The sequence below is a fragment of the Lontra canadensis genome, unplaced genomic scaffold, assembly GCF_010015895.1.
Source record: "Lontra canadensis isolate GAN:19392208 unplaced genomic scaffold, GSC_riverotter_1.0 scaffold81, whole genome shotgun sequence".
Lineage (NCBI taxonomy): Eukaryota > Metazoa > Chordata > Mammalia > Carnivora > Mustelidae > Lontra > Lontra canadensis.
Window position 1 is genome coordinate 3,362,952 of NW_022631075.1, and position 25,735 is coordinate 3,388,686.

Sequence of the window (25,735 nt, forward strand, 5' to 3'; positions counted from 1 at the left end):
TCGCGGCCCCGGATGCTATCACCTCCTCCTTTGTCGCAGCCTCTGCCACCTCCTCCTCCTCCTTCTCCGCCCACCAGCACCCCCGCCTCCCCCCGCCTCCGCCGCCGGGCTCGCGGTGCCTGGTCCCTCCTGGAGCCGCTCCAGTCGCACCGCCGCCACCGCCGCTCGGTTCATCCAACCGCACCAGATGTCCAGCAGAGTGTCCGGGCGGTACACAGTGGTGCTCAGCCGCAGATCTCAGCTCGATGCACACCTAGAAGGCTGACCTTCACAGGTCGGTCAACAAAAGGACTCGCTGGTGCCATTATCATACGCGGTGCAGGATAACTTACTGTGGGTTTTGTTTTGTTGCTGCCCCTGCTTGTGACATTCCCCTGATGTTCCCCTCTCTCGATGTGTACTTTCCAGTGAATAGACACTGGATATCTTCACATTACCTCCCCATTAATCAAAAGATTACGAAGAACTGAAGATGCACACAGTAATGACACACATCAGCCTTTACACAGTTACAGCCATAGCCAGCCGTAAGGATGGGTTTATCAATATTGTTGTGCTGGTTGAAACTCCGAGTGAGTCAAAAGAACAGGAATTCAAAGTGTATGTTAATTATACCGGAATTTAAAAAATAAAATAATTTTTTAAAAAGAACAGGGATTCAGGAAACTTCACAGTAAATATCTCATGCAGCACTGTACAATAGAAATACGGTGAAGGTCACAAATGTGAGTTACCTCGGTGATTTTTTTTTAAAGATTTTATTTATTTATTTGACAGAGATCACAAGTAGGCAGAGAAGCAGGCGGAGAGAGAGAAGGAAGCAGACTCCCTGCTGAGTAGAGACTCTGATGCGGGCTCCATCCCAGGACCCCGGGATCATGACCTGAGCAGAAGGCAGAGGCTTTAACCCACTGAGCCACCCAGACACTCCCTGGGTGATTTTTTTAAAGTTTATTTAATTTAGCAATCTCTACGCACAACGTGGGGCTCGAACTTGCGACCAGAAGATCAAGAGTCCTGTGTGCTTCTGGCTGAGCCAGCTAGGCACCCCTACATGTGTGATTTTAAATACTAGTATCTCCATTAAAAAGTTAAAAGAAACAGGTCAAATAAATCTTAATATATTTGCTCTAATAGATCCAAAATACATCAATATTCATCAGTATGAAAATTATGACATTTCACATTCCTTTTTCTTTTTCATACCAAGTCTTTGACATCCTGCATGTATTTACACTTCTAGCACATTTACAATCAGATTACCAACATTTTGGTGCTCAGTAGCCACATGTGGCTAGTAATCAACACACTGGACAATGCAGTTTCTTCCATTTTTGCCATTGAGATCAAAGGTTCGGAAGAGTTACTATGCTAAATCTCCAGAGCCATTTAGTAGATCTATTGGCAGTCTAGAATCTAATCTAGATAAAATATGTAGGAGTAGTACAAAATAATTGACTCCATATATTTTAGCAATTCCTTGAAGAAATTCCATAATACAATGTGTGGAATACATCCTATCAGCTGTTACCAAATGTTATCATGGAGCTCCAGAAAACTGGAATGACTGTGAGGTTTTCCTGTTTGAATTATGCCAATCAAGCCAGTGCAGAAACTGGCAGGAAATCTCAGTGAGTTGGGCAGTTGGGGAAACTGGGTCCACCAAATCTCTGAATCCTCAGGGGTTCAAGTGCATGTTCACATACACTCTTTGAGGTCCCAGCCCAGCGCTTCCTGATCTGAAGGGATAATGAAACCTCAAGCCGATATAATGTTCCTCTCTTGTTTTCTAGTAGGAATAGCCTTTTCTTAATTTCAGGTCATTAAAAAATCAGTTCTGTATTTACAAAGCAGTGGAAGGAAGGCTGGCATTGAAAGTCTGGTTTAAAAAGATGAGGGACTGAAAGGCCCCACTGTGGAAGGTAGATCCCTGAAGGCTACTTGTTTTTGCCTGATAACCATTAAACACATCCCAAATGTCCACTCTTTGCAGGTTTGTGCACATGAATTTTACTTACAGAGCAATTTTTCCAAATCGTGCACACACACAAAAGGTAAAATCTTTAATAAATTGAATTTTTTAAAGCCAACTTTTTATTTTATTGAGGTTTTATTAACTTTTTTATACCACTTTTTGTTATTTTTGTGGCAGAGAGGCAACCCGCAGCTCCCACTTCCAGAAAGGACTAACCATCCAGCTGCAAACAGTGCTGGTGGCTCTTAGGACCTTCAGAGTCCACCTCAGATTTTGAACTGAGGGTCACAGTGCTCTCGGGATGCCCACAGCTAATGACTGGGAAAGGTGGTAGGACCGGGGTGTAGCCTTTTCTGCCCCGTGCGAGATCCTTCGAACGGGGTCATCTTTGCTATGGAGCTCCCCAGTGAGCTGGCAGAGACTTTGTCAGGTCTGCGTTGCCAACAACATGCCCAGCCTCTTCTGCTTCACAGACATTACTTCTCAGTAAACCTTTCGGATTCTTTCCTCCTCCGTATCTGTTTCCCAGGGAACCCAACCTGTGACAATTTTCTGTTTCACTAATTTTTGGTGCTTTATCTTTATTAATTCCACCTATGTTTTCTTTTAGATAATTTTGCAGCTTTGCCACTATGTTCTTAGTAGATTCGTTTCCATATTTTCCATTTTCTTCTTTATTAATACTAAAAGCATTTAAAGGGGGTATCACAGACTGGTGCACTTCAAGGCTTTCAGGGCTGTCATGTCCCTGCTAAGACTCCATAGGCCCCACCTCCACTGTTATATCTAGCCACTTCCTACATCTCCATCACCTACCCAGACTTTCGTGATTCCTGATTTAAAGCTGTGAATTTTCTTTTTTTTTTAGAAAGTTGTTTTTTTTAAAGATTCCATTAATTTATTTATTTGAGAGAGAGAAAGAGTAAAAGAGTACAAGTAGGGGGAGTAGCAGAGGGAGCCCAATGCAGGGTCTCGATCCCAGGACCCTGAGATCATGACCTGAGCCAAAGGCAGATTCTCAACTGACTGAGTCACCCAGGTGCCCCAGAGCTGTAAATTTTCATCTAAATAAAGTTTAGGTGATCCCATAGAATTTGCTATATCTACATTTTGTTACTTCCTAAACTTTTCATGAGTTCTGTTTTTATTTTCTCTTTAATCAGGATTAAATTGATGTCCTTCAATTTCTAACTAGTAAAGATATTTTGACCATCTTTTATTATTTCTTTCTAATTTCACTGGCTTATATTGAGAAAATGCAGCCTCTAAAATCTCCTCTCTCAGGGGTGCCTGGCTGGCTCAGTCGGTAGACCACGTGACTTGATCTCGGGGTTGTGAGGTAAAGCCCCATGTTGACCTTATTTAAAAAAAGAAATTCTCTTTGGGGCACCTGGGTGGCTCAGTTGGTTAAGCGTCTGCCTTCGGCTCAGGTCATGATCCTGGGGTCCTGGGATGGAACCCCAAATTGGGCTCCCTGCTCGGCAAGGAGCCTGCTTCTCCCTCTCCCTCCGCCTGCAGCTCCCCCTGCTTGTGTGCTCTCTCTGTCAAATATATAAATAAAAATCTTTTAAAAAATTAAAAAAATAAATTCTCTTCTCTTAAATTTATGAAGATTTTCCTCTGTGATGAAGCACATAGTTAATGGACGTTAGAAAATAATTCACATTTCTAGATGCATATGGAGATATATATATATATATATATATATATATATATATATAGTCATACATTAAGCTTTTTGGTTATATTAATCAAATCACCTATTTTTTTTTAAGATTTTATTTATTGGGGCACCTGGGTGGCTCAGTCAGTTAAGCATCTACCTTAGGCTCAGATCATGATCTCGAGGTCCTGGGATTGAGCCCTGCATCAGGATCCCTGCTCAGCAGGGAGCCTGCTTCCCCTCTCCCTCTGCCCTATTCATGCTCTCTCTCTCAAATAAATAAAGCCTTTATTTTTAAATTTATTTAGCAACCATGAGCAGGGCCCAGGAGGGGCAGAAGGAGAGGGAGAGAGAGAATCCCAAACCAACTCCTCACTGAATGTGGAGCCCAACAGGGGGCTTAATCCCATGACCCTGAGATCATGACCTGAGCCAAAACCAAGAGTTGGTCACTCCACAGACTGAGCCATCCAGTTGCTCCCAAATCATCTATTTTCTAGCTTATTTTTTGTGTACTTGATCAGTTAAGTTTTGAAGGAGGTATATTATAATCTCCCATTATGGTTGTGGTTTTTATCAAAATTTTCTTGTGTTTCTAAGAGTTTTGCTTTAAATTTTAACCTGCTATAACAATTTAGTACATAAAGGTTTATGGCTCATCTCTTCATAAAAGATCAAATGATTTATGCCCCTTTTTGTATTGTTTATTGCTTGTAATCTTGAATTTCAGTTTTAAAAAAAATAAAACTTAGCTTAAGCAACACACATTTATGATCTCACCATTTCTACGGGTCAGGAATAGCATGGCCTAACTGAGTCATCTACTTCACAATCTCTCATAGGATTTCCATCAAGGTGTACACTCAGTGTCTCTCACGGGCTGCCATCAAAGTGTCAGCTGGGGCTGCAGTCTTATCTCAAGGCTCAGCTGGGACAGGATCCATGTCCAAGTTCACTCACATGGTTTTTGGCAGGGTTCAGTTTCTTGCTGGCTGTTGGACTGAGGTCCTCAGTTTTTTGCCAGATGGCTCTCTACATCAGAGTACAAGAACAGCCAGAGAGGGAATATAAGCAGAACAGAAGCCACAGTTTTTCATAACCTAATTATGAAAGTGACATCCCATCATTTTTGCCTTAGTCTGTAATAAGCAAGTCACCAGGACCAACACACACACAGAAGAGGGAATTACACCGGGAGTGAACACCAGGAGGTGAGGATTATTGGGAGCCATTTTAGAAGCAGCCCGTCCTGCCCTGGTAATATGATTGTCAGCCAGCAGTTCTCTACTCCCAACATGCTATAGATGGTATTCCAGTGTTTTCCAGCTTTCTGTGTCATATATTAAAACTCTAATCCTAGGGCGCCTGGGTGGCTCAGACAGTTAAGCATCTGTCTTCAGCTCAGGTCATGATCTCAGGTTCCTGGGATTGAGCCCCTGCATCAGGCTCCCAGCTCAGGGGGTGTCTGCTCCTCGCTCTGCTCCCCACCCCCAACTCGTGCTCCCTTACTCATGTTCTCACAGCCACTCTCTCAAATAAATTAATAAAATCTTTTTAAAAACAGCCTTATAAAAAAATAAACCTCTGATCCTGGTTTATTTTCCTTTGTAAGAGTGTCAGCATCCAACCAGAAAATAGAAACAGCTCTGAGTATTCAAAATAGAGGGAGGAGTGCCTGGGTGGCTCAGTCAGTTAAGCATCTGACTGTTGATTTTGGCTCAGGTCATAATCTCAGGGTCCTGGAATCAAGCCTGCCATGTCGGGCTCCGTGCTCAGCGGGGAGTCTGCTTTAGGATTCTCTTTCCCTCTCAATTTGCGCCTCTACCTGATTGCACTCTCTCTGTGTGTCTCTCAAATAAACAAAGCTTTAAAAAATAAAAAATAAAATAAAATAGAGGGAATATACAGGGCACCTGGCTGGCTCAGCTGGAAGGGCATATGACTCTTGATCTTGGGATCATGAGTTCGAGCCCCATGTTGGGTGTGGAGATCACTAAATGAATGAATGAATGAATAAGTAAATAAAACAGAGGGAATATAAAAATACAGGGAATGGGGCACCTGGGTGATTCAGTGGGTTGAGCCTCTGCCTTTGGCTCAGGTCATGATCTCAGGGTCCTAGGATCGAGCCCTGCATCAGGCTCTCTGCTCAGCAGGGAGCCTGCTTCCCCTCTCTCTCTGCCTGCCTCTCTGCCTACTTGTGATCTCTCTCTGTCAAATAAATAAATAAAATCTTTTCAAAAAATACAGGGAATGGATTGCACAGATAATGGAAGAATTGATAAACCAAACAGGGGACAATAAGGACAGCCTAGAGATTAAGAATGGCAGGGAGCAACTACTGCCCCTAGGCTGGGAGGGAGGCTGGTCAAAGGAAGGAAGTGGTTTTACTGGAGCCCAGTACTGGTTACCCAATGGAAGCCTGCTGGTAGGAGCTGAGGCTACAGAGGAGCTGAAATCACTACTAGAGATGCTGTCTGAGGCAGAGAGGGAGGTGAAGAAACACTCTTTCTCTGTGTTCCCTGCCTCCAACCATCCATCAATGCCTCCTGTTGTCCAAATCAGCTGGAAGCCAGAATGTGTTCTTTCTGCTTGGAATCTTGCAAGATTTTTGTTCTGAATTTTTAAATTCTAAAATCATACTTTCTAGTTCTACAGTGTCTTTTTTGTGCTCCAATTTCAGATCCTCGGGAGTTCTCATTACTTCTTGTTATAGTTTATTATTTAACAAACATGTATATGACAGGAACTATTCTAAACATTTTACAAATATTAATTTGTTTAGTTATTTAATAATTCTCTTCTGACTCTTCCTTTCTACATTAATGGGAGCCACCTGTCTAATTGTCTAAGTTAGTCTTCCTCCCTCTAGTTAATCATTTTCCTTAAATGGGTTATTTCTCTTTGCCTTTTTGTGATTTTGACTCCTTAGCAATTAGGTTAGGCAATTAGCGTCTCCTGAGCAGTGGTAAACCAGTGAATGGTAGAAGGTTAAGTAGTTTTTGTTTTTGTGGGTCAGAAATAAGCTAAATGAAGAGCTGTTATGCCTTTGTGAGGCACAGGGAGGAAGCCTCTCTGTCCCATGTCTCCCTGAATACAAGTGGAAATCTCTTAAAACTGTAGCAATTCAGACCAACAAATAGTTTCCCTGGAGGTCTACCATGGTCAGCTGAATCAGGCCCCTGATTCAGGGAAGCAGGCCCAGGCTTCCTAGGGCAGGCTGAACTTCCTCAGAGAACCACAAAATCACTGTCATTATCCCAGGTTTCCAACAGATATGCCCTGTCCTCTACCGCTACCCCTTGACTCCCACCCAGCTTTAAGGTGATTGAACAATCTCAGCCAACTGAAGAAGTAAGTCCGGAACAGAAATCTCCTATTTGAAGTGTCCACATTTGACAAAAGTGGTCAGGCACTAGCACCCCTGCCATGCTTAGTCATTAGCTGGAGGCTGCCCAAGAAGAGCATGACCTTGGCTTGAATCTGTTCTTCACCCCCACTCAAGATCCTAAAAGAAATATGGCCTTAGATGCACCTTCCAGGCTCCATCACCTTGCCTATACTGGCTGTTCTGTTATTCTTTTTTTTAAAGATTTTATTTATTTATTTGATGGAGAGAGACACAGCAAGAAAGGGAACAGAAGCAGGGGAGTGGGAGAGGGAGAAGCAGGCTTCTTGCTGAGCAGGGAGCCCTACACAGGGCTGGATCCCAGGACCCTGGGATCATGACCTGAGCTGAAGGCAGATGCTTAAAGACTGAGCCACCCAGGCGCCCTTGTTGTGTTATTCTTAAGCAGAACAAATAGAAAGAGTGTGCCATGGACATTTGTGCAAGCTGCCATCTTCCCAGAATTTGAGGATAAACCTTTGAACAACCTCCCCCAAAAACTCAAAAAATATACAGAATGAATTGATTTTATTATGATGTGTGTATATGTGGCTCTCTTCATGTTTATCCTACTTGAGATGCATCGACCTTCATGGATGTGTACAATAAATTAATTCTCAATCAAATACTTTTCAGTTAGTTCATTTCAAACCACTTGTTTTAACTTACTTTTCTTAATTTTAAAACTAATTGGTGCTTGATGAAATAAAACTCATAGAGAAGCAAATAAAGTAAAAAATAAAATTGTGCCCCACCCTTAACTTCCCCTAAATCCCTAGTAATTGCTATAAACAACAGTTTGATATGTACCTTTTCAAATTTTTTCCAATGCATATTTAGATCTATGGATATATAATTGATTTATTGAACATTTTTAATTTGGTGGAGTGTAAATATGAAAAAGCTTTGTCTCAGGGCACCTGGGTGACTCAGTCAGTTAAGCATCTGTCTCTAGCTCAGGTCATGATCCCAGGGTCCTGGGATAGAGCCCTGCTTTGAGCTCCCTACTCAGCGGGGGTCTGTTTGTCCCTCTCCCTCTGCCTGCCAGTCCCCCTGATTGTGTTCTCTCTCTCTCTGTCAAATAAATAAATAAAATCTTTAAAAAAAAAGCTTTGTCCCCAACCACTCCACTCAAACAGTGTCTTCTCCCATCCCAGGTCAGGCCTAACCTCTTTCATTCTCTTTCTCCTTGCTCAACTGCTTCTAGCTTCCCAAGGGTAAGGAGCTGTGGGGAGTTAGAAGAAAGGAGCTAAGTGTTTTGTTTTGTTTTCCTCTTTTTTTTTAAGATTGATTTTATTTATTTATTTGAGAGAGAGAGAGAGACAGAGCAAGCACACAAGCAGTGGGAGCAGCAGACAGAGGGAGAAGCAGGCTCCCCACTGAGCAGGGAGCCCGATGCAGAGCTTGATCCCAAGACCCTGGAATCATGATCTGAGCCAAAGGTAGCTGCTTAACTGACTGAGCCACCCTGGTACCCCCAAGTGTTTTGTTTTGGATGTTTCATTTTTGTTTTTATTTTTACTTATCTGGTGTTTCTTTTTCACTCCCTCCTGACTAATGTAGGTTGGCCTTGATGTCCCCAGTGTGGCAGATATTCCTAATGTTTGCTTTTGGGGAGGTAGAGGTTAGGAAGACACATATATGAATTCTTCAGAGATGCCACAAAAATCTCCACACTGCACAGTTCCCCAATTTGAATACTGGGCGCTCTTGCTGATTTACTTGCAAACGTCCTTCAGTTCCTGTCCCTGATAGTATACCTCATCGCCTTATACTACTGGGGACTCCCTCATTTCAACAGGTTGCCTGCTGAAAGCAGGATAACTTCACAACAGCTGGAGTCCAGCTTCATTCTGAAGCACCTACTTGTTTCTTGGGAAACTCAAGCAACCTCACCAATAGGAGAACAAGCTCCCCCACTTGTGCCTTCTCTCCTTAACCTATTGCCATAGGTTATTTTATTTCACCTGCAGCATTCTCTGGGAGAGAAGTGGGCATCCTTCTCTATGTTCACAGATGCCCCCAAATTCCAGGAGGCATGTGTCAAGTTCTCAAACATTCCTTCACCACCCTCCACTCAAGTGGCGCTCCCAGAGCAGTCCTCTATGGCAGGCGCGAAGGATTACTGCGAGGCTCTCCCTTCAAGAAAGAATTTGCCATTTAGCTGCAAGGAGTGAAGACAGTTGACAGCCTCCAGCTGCAACACCTTCAGGATCCACTGGAGTGTTTTAACCAAGATGCTCTTTCTGGGCATCCTCCAGCCAATGACTGAGCATGGCAGAGGTCCTAGGACCTGTCCATTTTCTGCCCAATATGGGATTCCTCTAATAGGCATTCTTTGCTCCGAAGCTCACTATTCGGTTGGCTGAAACTTAGTCAGATCTGCATTGTGGTTGCAGGTTCTTTCTGCCCAATCCTACTTTCTGCCCCCTCTGCAGATATCATATCTGCATCACCATCAGCACCCTCTCCCTGCTCAATTCTGCACACAAACCCCCAGCCATTTCTTTTCACAGGTGTGAAACATGTATCATCTGAAATTTTCACTGTCCAATTCTCCTTCCCTCTCTTGACGTTTCCCAGGAGTTTACCTACCCAATAAGCTTCTGACACTCTTAATTCACTCTTAGCATCTGATTCCCAGAGGACCCAAATTAAGTCTCCAAATTTCTGCAGCTCAGGAGCCATCCTAGCTTTGAGGGGTTCTCTTGGACCCCCCACATTTGAACAGGAAAACTACGGCATTTGTCACCTTAGTCTGTCAACACCTGAATCTGATGTCTGCTTTGTGTGTCAATGAATTTACCTCAGATTTCTGGTCTTCTCTTCATATGGACTTAGCGAGGTGGTAGGGATGATGGTTAAAGAACCAATTCTGTATTTCTGTGTGTGCTGGAGGGGGTGCCGGCAGGTCCTTGGTCCATTCTTTAGAAAGTGGACCTTAAGCTGTGGGGCTGGTCTGGCCCACAGACTGGTGGCTGATTCTGGCCTGGGTGCTCTATACCGAGGGCAAGCTTAAAGAGGATTAAACTGACCCTCCTCAGACCCCTCTGGTGTCTGCCGATGTTGCTGTCTCTTTCCATGCCAGCTCCTGCCGTGCCTGGAACAGCCCACGCCCTCAGGATGCACCTCAAGGAGATTGACAGCATGACTTAGGACTCTGTTTCTGAAAATAGCTTTTATGTTTGAATGCACACAGATTAAACCTTGTTCTGAAACCTGCAGAAGAAGGAGGAGGAGGAGGAGGAGAAGGAAGTGGACCTCAGCTTTGAGCATTAGCTAAATTCCAAAACAGGACAATTCTCATTTGAATTTTACATGTGCATGCACGTGCGCACGCGCACACACACACACACACACACACACACACACACACAAGTTATACGCACACAGATATGTTTATATATAATGTTGTTTATAATACCGAACTCATGCTATTTATTTCTACCCTTGCTTTTAAAAATCCATACAATACATAGACTGTCCCATGCCAAGAATGAATCCTAATGTAAACCATGAACTTTGGGTGATAATGACGTGTCAACATAGGTTCATCAATTTTAACAAAAATACCACTGTGTTATAGGATGTCAGTGGGGGTGGGGGGCTGTGCATGTGTGGAGACCGGGGGTATTTGAGAATGTTCTGTACTTTCTGCTCAATTTTGCTGTAAACCTAAAACTGCTCTAAACATAAAGTTTATTAATTTAAAAAAGGTTTAAATGTGACAATAGCAACTTACCTAATTCTTTTAATTGTTATGTAGAATTCTACTATATGGGTTACTATGATTTATTTAACCAGCTTCCTATATTTAAGGGTTTTTCATCAATTTTTCATCTTTACAATTAATTCCACAGTGATCAATACTATATATCCAGCTTTAAATATTTCTATACAACAGATTCACCAAAGTGTACTGGCTAGGTCAAACAGTCTGGACTTTTAAAATATTTATAGATATACAATGTCTATAGATATACAAAATGCTTTCCAACAATACTGACCCAGTATATAATCCCACCACAGTGATGAATGGCTGTTTCTCTGCATACTTGTCAACCCTGGAAATCGTCAATATTTTTAATCTTTACCAAGCCGATAGGTCAGATGAAATATTTTGATTTGTATTTCTTTGGTTACTAATGAGGCAGAGTATCTTTTATACATTTACTAACCATTTGTATATTCTCATATCCTTTGTCCATTTTTCTAATGTGTTGTTGGTCTTATTGATTTGTAAGAATACTTTTTTGTATTAAGGAAAGTCTTGTCTGTCATATGTGTTGCAACTATATCTTCCCAATTTGTTTGTTTTTCTTAAAGATTTTATTTTATTTTTTTAAGGATTTTATTTATTTGAGAGAGAGCGAGTGAGAGAGAGAGCATGAGGTGGGGGAGGGTCAGAGGGAGAAGCATACTCCCCGCTGAGCAGGAAGCCTAATGCAGGGCTCCATCCTGGGATCCCCAGGATCATGACCTGAGCCAAAGGCAGTCGCTTTACCAACTGTGTCACCCAGGTGACCCAATTTGTTTTTTTTTTAATGACTTATTTATTTATTTATTTTAGAGAGAGAGCAAGTAAGCAGGGTGGTGGGCAGAAAGGGAGAGAGAGAAAATCTCCAGCAGACTCCCCACTGAGTGTGGAACCTGACATAAGACTCCATGTAAGGGGGTGCCTGGGTGGCTCAGTTGGTTAAGCGACTGCCTTCAGCTCAGGTCATGATCCTGGAGTCCCGGGATCGAGCCCCGCATCGGGCTCCCAGCTCCATGGGGAGTCTGCTTCTCCCTCTGACCTTCTCCTTGCTCATGCTCTCTCTCACTGTCTCTCTCTCTCTCTCAAATAAATAAATAAATAATGTTTAAAAAAAAAAAAAAGACTCCATGTAGGGCTCGATGCAATTACCCTAAGATCAAGACCTAAACCAAAGCCAAGAGTCAGACACTTTACTGACTGCACCAACGAGGTGCCCATGTTTTTTTTTAATCTTTATTTATGGTGTTTTATGCTTTGAAGTTTTAAAGTTTTTTTATGTAGTTGAATTTATGTCTTTTTGCTCCTAGAGTTTCTTGGTTTTCTGCCACCCTTACAAAAGCCTCACCCATTTTTTTTCTTATGCTATTTTTATGGTTCTATTATATCTTTGGTACATTTCAATGTATTTTGGAATAAGGAATAAGGTAGTACATGATCTTTATTTTTCCAACTAGCTAACTAGTTTTCCAGACACCTTTTACAATATTATCTTTTCTCTACTGATTTCAAAATGCTACCTTTACCAAAATCTAAATTGTTGTATGCACTTGGTTTGTTTCCAAACCTTCTACTCCGCTTCTTTTTTTTAAGTAGGCTCCACACTCAACTTGGGGCTTGAAGATAAAGAGTTGCACATTCTACCACCAGCCAGGCACCCCTGCTTACTATTTTAATTATCATACCATACTTTTAAGATTGTAACCTTACAATTGTTTTAATAACTAGTAGAGCTGGATTTCCCTCCAATTTATTTTTTATAACTTTCCCAGATATTCTTGCATGTTTTTACTTAGATGAATTTTTTTTCAAAGATTTCACTTATTTTTCTAAGTTCTACCTAAAGGTTTTATTAATTTATTTGTAATAGAGCGGAGCACACAGAAGCACCGGGAGCAGCAGGCAGAGGGAGAAGTAGGCTCCCCACTGAGCAGGAAGCCCAACGCAGGACTTGATCCCACGACCCCGGGATCATGACCTGAGCTGAAGGCAGACACTTAACTGATTGAGCCACCCGGGCGTCCCCAAAGACTTTTTTTATTTACTTGAGAGAGAGAGAGATAGTAAGAGCAGGAGCAGGGGCGAGAGGGAAGCATGCTCCCTGCTGAGCAAGGAGCCCAATGTGGGGCTCAATCCCAGGACCCTGGGATCATGACCTGAGCCGAAGACAGGTGCTTAACTGACTGAGCCACCCAGAAGCCTCTACTTAGATGAATCTTTAAGATCATCTTTTCAACTATCCCAAAAGTACTATGGGATTTTTTTTTTAAGATTATTTATTTATTTATTTGGCAGAGAGAGATCACAAGTAGGCAGAGAGACAGGCAGGGGCGGGGGGGCAGGGAAGCAGGCTCCCCGCCAAGCAGAGAGCCTGATATGGGGCTCGATCCCAGGACCCGGGGGTCATGACCCAAGCTGAAGGCAGAGGCTTTAACCCACTGAGCCACCTAGGCGCCCCACTATGGGATTTTAAAATCAGGATAGCTATAGGGGCACCTGGCTGGCTCAGTCGGTAGAGCATGCAACTCTTGATCTCAGGGTTGTAAGTTCAAGCCCCACACGGGGTGTGGAGATTAGTTAAAAATAAAATTTTTTAAAAAGAAAATAAAATCAGAATTGCTATAAATTCATAAATCAATTTAGGAGTAATCAATACCTTTACAAAATTCAATCTCTTGATGTCTCTGGAAAAAATTAGTTTCCCTAATGTAGGTTTTACACAATTTCTTCATTAATATAGTATTTCATGGCACCTATAATGTGCAAGGCACTGTTTAAGATGTTGGACATAAAAATAAAGTTCCTGTTTTGGTGGAGTTTACAAGCTAGTGGGAGAAAAAGAACAGCATTTAAAAAAAAAAACAAGCATATAATATGACAATTGGTGATGAGTGCCATAAAGAAAATAAATCTGGGGGTGCTGGGGTGGCTCAGTCAGTTAAGTGTCCAACTTTTGATTTTGACTCAGGTCATGATCTCAGGGTCGTGAGATGGAATTGTGCATTGGGCTCCAGGCTCAGAAGGGAGTCTGCCTGAGACTTTCTTTCTTTCTCTCCCTCTCTCCCTCCCCACCACGTGCATACTCTCTCTCTCTCAAATAAATATATCTTAAAAAGAAGAAAAGAAAAGAAAGCTGGATAAGAGGATAGAGAATAAAGGGAAAGGAGTGCTATTTTATATAGAGTGGTCAGGGAAGGCCTTTGTGATAGGTGAAACTTGATGGGAAACTTAAAGGAGGTGAACAAACTAGCCATGTGAATATCAAGGCATTACAGGAAGTAAGTACAAAGCCCTGCAGCTCAAGCATGATTGGTCTGAGGACAGCAAGGAAGCTAGCTGGTGTGACTGAAGTGTAGGTGTTAAGATGTGAGTGGTAACTAGGGGCCAGGTTATATAAGTCCTTACAGGTCATGGGAAGGACTTTGAATTTTATTGAGTGGGTTTAAAAGCCACTGGGAGGTTTTATTTTTTATTCTTATTTTTAAAAATATTTATTATAGGGGCACCTGGGTGGCTCAGTGGGTTGAAGCCTCTGCCTTCAGCTCGGGTCATGATTCCAGGGTCCTGGGATCGAGCCCCACATTGCATCGGGCTCTCTGCTCGGCGGGGAGCCTGCTTCCCCTCCTCTCTCTTCCTGCCTCTCTGCCTACTTGTCATCTCTCTCCCTCTGTCAAATGAATAAATAAAATCTTTTAGAAAATATTTATTATATATATACATATATATATAGAGAGAGTGCATTTGTGGGGGTGGGGAGGGACCGAGGACAGAGGCAGAGAAGCAGACTCCCTGCTGAGTGCGGAGTGGGAGCCCAATGTGGAGCTTGATTCCACAACCCTGAGACCATGATCTGAGCTGAAATCGAGTCAGACCCTCAACTGACTGAGCCACCCAGGTATCCTACCACTGGGAGGGTGGGTTTTTTTTAAAGATTTTATTTATTTATTTGACACAGAGAGAGAGAGAGAGAGAAAGTACAGCAGGGGTAACAGCAGAGGAAGAGGCAGAGGGAGAAGCAGATTCCCTCCTGAGCAGGGAGTCTAATGTGGGGACTCAATCCCAGGACCCTGAGATCATGACCCAAGCCAAAGGCAAATACTTAACCAGCTGAGCCACCCAGGCACCCTGGGAGGTTTTAAAGAAAGTAGTGTCCTGTCTGATTTATTCTTTTAGATTATCACTCATTTCCATATGGAGAATAGGGGAACAAAAGTTGAAGTAGGAAGACCAGTTACATCCAGGAGAGAGATGATGGTAGTTTGGGCTAGGGTGGTAGTGGTAAGGGTTTTGTGTGGTCAGAACACAAAGAAGTTAGCCAGGGACTTCTTCTATCCACGGATTTGCCAATCTAGAGGTGCTTCTTAAGTGAGGGTGGCAGATGAGTCAATGAGTTAGTGACCTGAAGCTACCAGAAAGATAGACCCTAGACCCTGGATAACCTCTCTCTCTCTCTCTCTCTCTCTCTCTCTCTCACACACACACACACACACACACACACAGGAAACAGTGAACAGGCAACTACTAACGAGTGGGAACTGGGAACCAAAGAGATGAAGGTCAGTTGGAGGTAAGTACCAGCCAAAGGGAGACTCCTAGTGCAACACAGACCCTATTCTGGAGACAGAACTTAAAGGACTGCACTCTGGAAATGGGGACACAAAAAATCCTCAAGCATCACTTCCAGACTGCTTATGCCTTCAGGTGAGCCATCAGGTGACTGGTATGAGATCTGAAAGAGGGGAGAAACCCACAGAGGTTAGCGAAGCACACAGGGATGCTTTTATCCTAAGGGTGTTTGCCTACTCCCAAGAGGCATCTGAGAAGCTGAGTTGCTCTTTCAGTAGCGTCATGGAGCTAGGCGTACAGGAGGAGTTGGAATCCTGGGTAAACAATTCCTTGCTTTGGGCTTAGAAACTAGAGGATTACACTCCAGGAGTAAGGATGACCCAGAATTAAATCAGTCTTTACTAAGTCTGCATTTCAACTTCGTCATTTAAATAGCTCAGAACACATCAAGGTTTAAACTTGGATTAAGGAATCCCATATTCTGAGAACCCCCAGGCACCTGGCAAGGAGCAAACAAATCTTTTCTAGGAAAAGTGAATATTCCAGACTTCAAGTTATTTCTATAAATAATTTTCAAATATGATATCCAACACATAATTAAAGGTAACTAGATCCACAGTGAGAGACAACACACAATGAGCAAGAACCATCAGAAACAGTAGACAATAGAAACAGACTCACTAGGATGCTAGATACTGAGAAAAGTCTTATTTAAACATTTCTTAAAGAACTAAAAATTAGAAAAGTGATAGTACAGTTTTGAAAACAAACCAACTAGGGGCATCTGGGTGGCTCAGCCGGTTAAGCATCTGTGTTTGGCTCAGGTCATGATCCTGGGGTCCTGAGATAGAGCCCCACATTGAGCTCCTTGCTCAGTGAGGAATGCACTTCTCCCTCTCCCACTGTCGCTCTCCCCACTTGTGCTCTCTCTCTTTCTGTCAAATAAAAAATTAAAATCTTAAAAAAAAACAACTAGAAATTATAGAAGTGAAAATTATAACCAAAATTAAGATCTTGGTAGATAGGTTTCAGAGTAGATTAAGCACAGCTAAAAACAGAATCAATTAACCAGAAGAGAAACTAAAGGAAATTGTTCAAATGAATCTATTTTCTAAACTGCAGACTAAGGAGCCAGAAGATAATGGAAAGAGGTTTTGGGCTTTTTTTTTTTTTTTTAAGATTTGTTTGACACAGAGAAAAAGAGTACAAGCACAGGAGCAGCAGGCAGAGGGAAAGCAGGCTCCCCGCTGAGCAGAGAGCCTGACATGGGGCTTCATCCCAAATCCCAGGACCCTGGGATCATGACCTGAGCCAAAGGCAAATGCCCAACCGACTGAGCCACCCAGGCACCTCTAGAAAGAGATCTTTAAGGTATTAAAAGGATTTTTAAGGGGCGCCTGGGTGGCTCAGTCATTAAGTGTCTGCCTTCAGCTCAGGTCATGATCCCAGGGTCCTGGGATCGAGCCCTGCATCATCGGGCTCCCTGCTCATCAGGAAGCCTGCTTTCCCTCTCCCACTCCCCCTGCTTCTGTTCCTGCTCTCTCTCTCTCTCTTTCTCTGTCAAATAAATAAATAAAATCTTTAAAGAAAATAATATTTTTAATTCCAACTTAGTTATACCAATTCTATACAGGTGAAAATATCTCTCAAAATTGAAGCAAGATATGGGAAACACAGGAAAAAAAAAAAAAGCAAGGCAGCTTTATTCATAATTGCCAAACCTTGGAAGCAACCAAGATGTCTTTCAAAAAGTTAATGGATAAATAAACTGTGTTATATCCAGGGGCACTGTCAGTTAAGTATCTGCCTTTGGCTCAGGTCATAATCTCAGGGTCCTGGGATCAAGCACCACATTGGACTCCCTGCTCAGTGGGGAGTCTGCTTCTCCCTCTCTCTCTGATCATCCTCCCCACTTGTGCTCTCTCTCTGTCTCAAATAAATAAATAAAATCTTAAAAAAATAAAAATTATGGGTACCTGGGTGGCTCAGTTGGTTAAGCAACTGCCTTTGGCTCAGGTCATGATTCCTGTGTCCCAGGATGGAGTCCCATGTCAGTTTCCCTGATCAGCAGAGAGTCTGCTTCTCCCTCTGACCCTCCCCCTTCTCATGCTCTCTCTCTCAATTAAATAAATAAATAAAAATATTTAAAATTAACAAATAAATTTAAATTTAAATAAAAAGACCTGTGGTACAACTAGACAATGAAATATTGTTCAGTGTTAAAAAATGAAATGCAATATCATGCCATTAAAAGACATGGAAGAAGCTTTAGTGTATATTACTAAGTGAAAGAAAGAAATCTGAAAAGGCTATATACTGTATGAATCCAATTACATATATGACATTCTGGAAACTATGGAGATAGTAAAAAGATCAGTGGTTGCCAGGGGCTTGGGGAGGGAGAGATGACTAGGTTGAGCACAGAGGATTTTTAGAGCAGTGAACTATTTTTTTTTTTTTTGGAATCTACACCCAATATGGGGCTTGAACTCACGACCCCAAGATCAAGAGTTGTATGCCCTTCCAAATGAGCCAGCCAGGCACCCCTAGAGCAGTGAACTATTCTGTATAACCTATAATGGAGGATATATGCCATTACATATTTGTCAAAAACCATAGAACACACAACACAAAGAATGAACCCTAACATAAACTATGGCCTGCTACAAATGGATGAACCTGGAAGACATTATGCCAAGTGAAAGAAACCAGTCACAAAAGACCACATACTATATAGTTACATTTGTATGAAGTGTCAGACAGGGATTTTGAGGAAGAGGGGCACCTGGGTGGCTCAGTTGGTGCCTCCAACTCTCGGTTTCGGCTCAGGTCATGATCTCAGGGTCATGGGATCAAACCCCACATTGGGCTTCACCTTCATCAGGGAGTCTGCTTGAGATTCTCTCTCTCTCTCCCTCTCCCCACCCCTCCCACTCATGCACGCGGTGTTCTCTCTCTCTCAAATTAATAAACAAATAAAACCTTTAAAGGAATTATGAGGAAGAGAGGAGGCTTCTTCAGGGTACCAGCAGTGATAAAACATGATAACAACACTTTGAGTTCATACTCAGGAGAAAGTCTCACTTTAAGTAAATACTAAGAACAGGTTTGAGACCTGGTGGATCTGAACACTAAGAGTCAAAAGAAGGGTTCTTCAAAACTGCACTGAACAAAAGGCTTAAGAAAGAAGGCAGTAACTTGGAAGGGAGAAGTATCTGTTAGAGGACAGCATCACAGAATCAGAAGCTCAAATGACCCTTCCCCCAAAAAGCACCATTTATTAAAGAAACTGTACTTCATCATGTCAACAGAAGAGGGTGCTCTTGAACCAATAAACCAAATAAGGCGTCCAAACTCCTTTTCCCCTATCGCATCAACTATTATTGCTGAACCAAGAGCTCCCAGAACACTTTAGAATGACTAGAAAAAGGAACCCAACATCTGCACAAAGCTAGTATAAAAAAAAATGAGTTAAATATATTAAACAAGCAATTAAGATATGAAATAATACTATGAATCGAAATTCATACTCAGAATAGAAACAACCAGGGAAATGTGAAGTGAGTGCTGACTGAACTCAGGAAAAAAAAAGTGAACAAAAAGACAAAATCATCTCAGAAGACCAAATTAAGAAGTAGCCAAAAGAGAATGGATATGATTGAATAAAACAGGAAAGAAAGAATGACAGTGAAAAAGAGCCAGGAAAACTGAAACAAAATAAAGAGCTAAAGAGGAAGATGCTTGATATAATATATCTGGAATCTCTTGAAAAGAAAAAGCAAATAATGAACAGAAGTAATTTTTTAAAATTAAAATCACAACAAAACTTTCTAGAGTAAAAGAACACCTGATTCTACATATTCAAAGAGCCCATTTTAAGGGTTCCTGGCTGGCTCAGTTGGTGGAGCATTTGACTATTGATCTTGGGGTTGTAAGTTGGAGCCCCACATCGGGTATAGAGATCACTTAAAAATAAAATTTAAAAAAATAAAAAATGAATAAAGAGTCCATTTTATAATTGGGAAAACTGACCATCAATTCTGAGACAAGGTCTGATAAAACAGACATTAATGATAAATAAAAAAATCCTTTGGCTCTAGAGGCAAAAAGAAGAAAAAACTGAAAACAAGTGACCTACAAAAAAAGAAAATTGGGCGGCATCAAACCACTTGATAGGATTACATAAAGTAAGACAGGAGTGAAGAAACACTTTAAAGAAACGCAAGTAAAAAAATCGTGTGCCATGAATTTTAGTTTTAAAGTTTTAAGAACTAAAGATATTTTGTATTTAAGAACTCGTTCTGAGGATGCTACTAGAGGTCAAGTTTCATCCAACTAAGAGAAGATTGGACATTTTTGGTAAAAGAACACATAATGAGAGTTGAGTAGGTTTAATTACAAATCTAAGACTAAAACAAATAGGAGAATCAAGATTTGAATGCTTTCTGACAAAGTAGAAATACAACCCAAAAACGGAGTGAAGGAGAAATGTCGAGGTGACTCAATGATTGCCATATAGGCCATAGGCAGGAGTTCAAAGGATATCATTTTCTTAGAAGATCTATTGTTTTATTTGAGAGAGAGAGACAGAAAGAGAGAGAGAGAGCAAGCACACAACCAGAGGGAGGCGGGGTTGGGGGGAGCAGAAGGAGATGGAGTGAGAGACTCTCAAGCAGACTCCACGGACACGGGACTCCATCTCATGACAATGAGATCATGACCTGAGCTGAAACCAAGAGTCAGACACTTAACCGACTGAGCCACCCAGGTGCCCCTCAAAGAATATCATTTTAAAATAGCAAACCAAATAATAGAAACCTAGGTGGTGAGGATAATGGGGATGAAGATTCCAGTATAAACCACCTCATCTACCCTAGTTGATGGCTTCACCTAAGTTTCCTTTAGCTCTGACCCTTGAGGTAGCACTTCAAGTATCTCAAGATCCAATGGGCTCCAAGCTAGACAACCTCTCTCCCTGCTCTCCCATCAGCCCAGGCAATTCATTACATAACACTTCTCAATTCTGTTTTGTAATCTTATGGTGACACTCCCTCTCTCTCACATTCTCAACCCACAAAAAAAGAATACTTTACCTTCCTGCTTGCCAGCTGCCCTACTTCTAGCCAGAGAATCCAGCTTCCATTGAGCTTTCCAAAGGGCTTCCAGAGCAGCTTTATTTATACAGATTTGCACAACACATTTGTCTATGGGGGCAGCATCCTGACTTCTAGCACAGCCAGATACTGAACAGTTACTCTCTATTCCAGAAGATTGTTGAAATTTAAAGTTGTTTTTTAAAAATTATAAGTTGTGGGGTGCCTGGGTGGCTCAGTGGGTTAAAGCCTCTGCCTTCGGCTCAGGTCATGATCTCAGGGTCCTGGGATCGAGCCCCGCATGGGGCTCTCTGCTCAGCGGGAAGCCTGCTTCCTCCTCTCTCTCTGCCTGCTTCTCTGCCTACTTGTGATCTCCATCTGTCAAATAAATAAATAAAATCTTTAAAAAATAAATAAATAAATAAATAAATAAATAAAAATTATAAGTTGTAACCATTTTCTTTATTTTTTAAAGATTTTATTTATTTGAAAGAGAGAATGAGCAGAGGGAGGGGCAGAGGGACAAGCAGACTCTCCTCTGAGCTGAGAGCCCCATGGGCTTGATCCTAGGACCCTGGGATCATGACCTGAGCTGAAGACAGACGCTTACCCCACTGAGCAACCTAGGCGCCCCCATAGTCATTGTTTTCTTTAGGCCATACCCAGTTGCTTGCTAATCAAGCCATAAAAGCAGACAGTACGTAGGTAGTTCAGAAAAAAATATGAAAGATAATACTAGTTTTTTTGGTTTGATGCCAGTGTTTCTTACATTATTAAGGCAATATCCATCTATTCCTGTTTCAGTAAGGTTTTATAAAATATTATCATAAGGAAACATGGAATTGTCCTTTTGGGCACATTATTAAGAGGATCATATGTTTTCTACCTTTCTCCTATTAATATAATAAATATTATAATAATATATTTCATTATACTGAAGCACTTTCACATTTCTAAAATAAAGTCCATGTGGTCATGGTTAATACATGATGGTATTCTTTTGTTAGTATCTTATTAGAGTTTTTGCAGCAATATTTTAAGTGATATTTCGTTATTTTTATTTTGAACAATCTTTTTCTTGACTGATATTTTTCCTTTCAAATCATCTTCTTTCAAGAGAAGTGCTCATATGCATACCACAGCCCAGCAGCCATGTATGGTCCCTGCTCAGTCCAGGATTCCTTCACATACCTGTCTTAGCCCAACATAAAGGAGCCCTCATAGAGCCCATAGTCCTTAACCATAGTAGCCACTGAGGTGAGGGATGACACTCTGCCCAGTTCAGGACCCTTATACAGACTTCTACTCCCACAGTTGCTGAGCAGATCATCTTCTAACACATAGCAGACCAGCAGGATTTCTTCTGTCTATATCCATACCACTCTTTAGCATAATAGGGCCTGCTTAAGATTCTCGCTCTCCCTCTGCTCCTCCCCTACCTCTCTCTTCCTCTCTCGCCTCTCTCTCTCTCCCCCCTTCCCCCTCAAAAAAAAAGAAATTCTCTTTATCAGAAAATACCATAAGGTGAAAAGACAAGTTACAGATTGGAGTAGATATTTGCAATAAATCCTAGAATAAATGGCTGTTTTCCAAAAATGAATAAAGAATTCCTACAAATCAATAAGACAAAGACAACATAATAGAAAAATAAGCTAGAGACTTGAGTAGTCACTCCACAAAACTGTAAATCCAACTACATAATAAACATGTGAAAATTTGCTTAACCTCATTAGTAATCAGAGAAATGTAAATTAAAACTACAATGTGCTGTTATTGCATACCCACTTGATTGGTGAAAATCAAAAGCCTGACATTAGCAATGGCTGACAAAAACACAGAGCAATAATGAGACTACATACTATTGTAACCACCTTTGAAAATTGTTTGATTATTTACTAAATTTGAAAATATACATATTTCATGAGTGAGCAGTTCCACATAGGTATATATCTGGCAGAAATATTTTCCCATGTACCCTATAATATATAATATAATTATATGTATACTTAAGAGACGTTGTCCTTCAAAAGTACAATAAAACATGCCATGTTTATCTAATGGACTATTACATAACAAGGAAAAAAACTACAGATACAAATAAAAACTTAGAGTGTAAAAACACTTACGGTATAGAGAGTTGAGTTGTCGGGTCTTATTTGGTCACTTATATGAGTGAGATTTGTATCACGGCTTACAGGGGCAGCAATAAAGTTAAGGGGCCTTTCTTTTTTTTTCTAAGATTTATTCTAGAGAGACAAGGTGAGAAAGAGACCTTGAGAGACAGCAAGTGGTGGGAGGGGCAGAGGGAGAGATTCTTCAAGCAGACTCCCTGCTGAGTGCAGAGTTCTATGTGGGCCTCGATTCCACAACGCATGAGATGTGCCCTGAGCCAAATGATTCTTAACTGACTAGCCACCCAGAAGCCCCAAGAGAATTTCTTAATTTAATCTAATTTAATTTTATTTATTTTAATTTGACAGAGAGAGAGAGAGAGAGATCACAAGTAGACAGAGAGGCAGGCAGTGAGGAGGGGGAAGCAGGCCCCCCGCTAAGCAGAGAGCCTACATGGGGCTCAATCCCAGGACCCTGAGATCATGACCTGAGCCGAAGGCAGAGACTTAACCCACTGAGCCACACAGGTGCCCCAGAATTTCTTAATTTTAATGCACTTAAAATCATCAGTTTGTTCCTGGGCTCTCTGTTCTGCTCCATTGGCTTGTTTATTTGTGTTAATATCACAATGTATTAGTCAATATAGCTTTACAATGAGTCTTGATATCTGCTACAGCAATTCCTCCCACCCTGTTCTTCAACAGTGCCTTAGCTATCCTTGGCCCTGTGGATTTCCAAGTATGTTTTTTAATTAGCTTGTCAAATTCCACAAAGAAAACCTGCTGGGATTTTAATTGTAATCTGTAGATAACATTGCACCTATAGATCATTGCACTGAATCTATAGATCATTTTACTACTTTACAATTGTTGGTTCATTCCCTGGGTGAAATTTGAAACCACTTCCCCCACAAACACAGTGGGCAGGAAGAGACCCAAGAAAGAGAGCACTCTAGATTGGTGGGGGGCAGTCTTCATAAGCAAGGGAGCTTCCATACATATAAAGCTTATTCTGGGTGGTCATATCCTCTCAATGATTTCCTCCAATAGTATTTAGTCTTCTACTCCACAAAAACAGTGTATCACTTCTTTGGTTTAGGTCTTTTTCTTCTTCTTTTCTTTTTTTTAAAGATTCACCTACTTATTTTAGAGAGAAAGTGAGAGAGAGGCAAGGGAGAGAGAGAGAGAATCTCAAGCAGACTCCCTGCCAATGCAGAGCCCCACCTGGGGCTTGACCCAACAAGCTCGAGATCACCACCCAAGCCAAAATCAAGAGTCAGATGCCCAACTGTCTGAGCCACCCAGGCATCTCTGTTTAGGTCTTCTTGAATATTTTTTAATAAGGTTTTATATTTTTATCCACAGAGTATATAAACTTCTCCAATTGTATTTGTTTCAAGGCTTTTCTAACATTTTACTGTGATATTGTTCAAAAATACAGAAAAGGTGAGAGGATATTATAGTGAACACCCATATACCCACCACCTTGATTTTTACCATTAACATTTCACTATACTTGCTTTATCATGTATTATTCATCTCCCTAACTCTCTATACATCCATAAATCCACGTCATTCTTGATGTATTTCAAAGTAAATTGCAGACATCGGTGTAGAGGCTACTTTTAGGCAATAGGCTTGAGGAATGGAAACTTAAGGCAAAAGCGCCCACAGCAACCACCGAGCCAAATGCAGACAGGCTCATTAAGCCACCCACCTCAAAACAGTCATAAGTCCTAACTGACCAATTACAACCAACCACAGTTCCTGAGATTACCAAAAAGGGGAAAATTCCATATACCCCATACTCCCTTACTCTGCCCTGTAACTGTGGCCCCTTACCAACACCTTTTTCCAGATAGTCTCTCTGCTTTGCTATCCTGCTCACCCCTCCATTGTGGGGTATTCAGTAAACTTCTATCTCTTTTGTTCTCCCTTGGGTGAATTATTTCACCACCCACATAATTAGCCTCCACCCTATCAGGTTGCCCCACATTTGGTGGCCCCCCCATCTGATCGGGAGACCCCACATTTGGTGGCCTTCATGGTTGGTACACTTACTCTGAAGTTCAACATGATATTCCAAGTTTTTTTAAAATGATGCTTTGGCATATTGTATCCTTTTCTTTTAATTTCCATTTTTCTATTTGTTGTCATTATGTGGGAAAAAATTAAATTTTGTATATAGATCTTTTATCCAGCATCCTTGTTTAACAGACCCATTAATTCTAAACATTGATCTGTATGTACTTTTAGAACATTTATATACATAGTCATGTCATGTGCAAATAATAAAAATTCTGGTTTATCCTCTCAAAACCTTATACCATTTTCCCCTTGTTGCACTGCATAGGACTTCCACTACAATGTTAAAGACAAATGGTGGTGATAGTGGGCATGTCTGTTATGTTCATGATCTCATATGTTCAATTATTCACCATTAAATATGGTGATGGTTTAAATTTTTTCAAGAGCCTTATCAAATTAAAACCATTCTCATCTAAAATATTTTTAAAAATATAAAAAGAATATTCTCATCTATTCCTATTTTGCTATTAGTTTTTAATATGCGTGGATACTGAATTTTTAAAATATTTTATTTTTAAGTAATCTCTATACCCCATGTGGGACTTGAACTTACAACCCCAAGATCAAAAGTTGCATGTTCTACCAACTGAGCCAGTCAGCCACCCTTGAATGGATATTGAATTTGTTATGTTTTTTCTGCATCTTCTGAGGTTACCACAAGATTTTCCCTTTTATTTATTTTTTTTCCTTTTATTTATTTTTTAAAAAAATATTTTATTTATTTATTTGACAGAGAGAGAGATCACAAGTAGGCAGAGAGGCAGGCAGAGACAGAGGAGGAAGCAGGCTCCCCACTGAGCAGGAAGCCTGATGCGGGTCTCGATCCCAGGAACCTGGGATCATGACCCGAGCCAAAGATAGAGGCTTTAACCCACTGAGCCACCCAGGCGCCCCAAGATTTTCCCTTTTAGAATAACATGGAGGACATTAGGAGAAGGAAAGGAAAAGTGAATTGGGGGAAATCAGAGTCGGAGATGAACCATGAGAGACTGTGGACTATGAGAAACAAACTGAGGGTTTTGGAAGGGAGGGGGGTGAGGGGATGGGTGAGCCTGGTGATGGGTATTAAGGAGGGCATGTATTGCATGGAGCACTGG

At 41.4% G+C, this 25,735-nt stretch overlaps 1 long non-coding RNA gene across 1 annotated transcript in view; it reads right to left on the bottom strand.

Moving 5' to 3' along the window:
- Positions 1–4,159: 4,159 nt before the first annotated feature.
- The window catches only part of LOC116882115, a 68,521-nt gene continuing 46,945 nt past the window's right edge, over positions 4,160–25,735 (bottom strand). The window contains exon 3 of the long non-coding RNA XR_004385558.1: positions 4,160–4,670. This is a non-coding gene — a long non-coding RNA (uncharacterized LOC116882115). The remainder of the gene's footprint in view (positions 4,671–25,735) is intronic.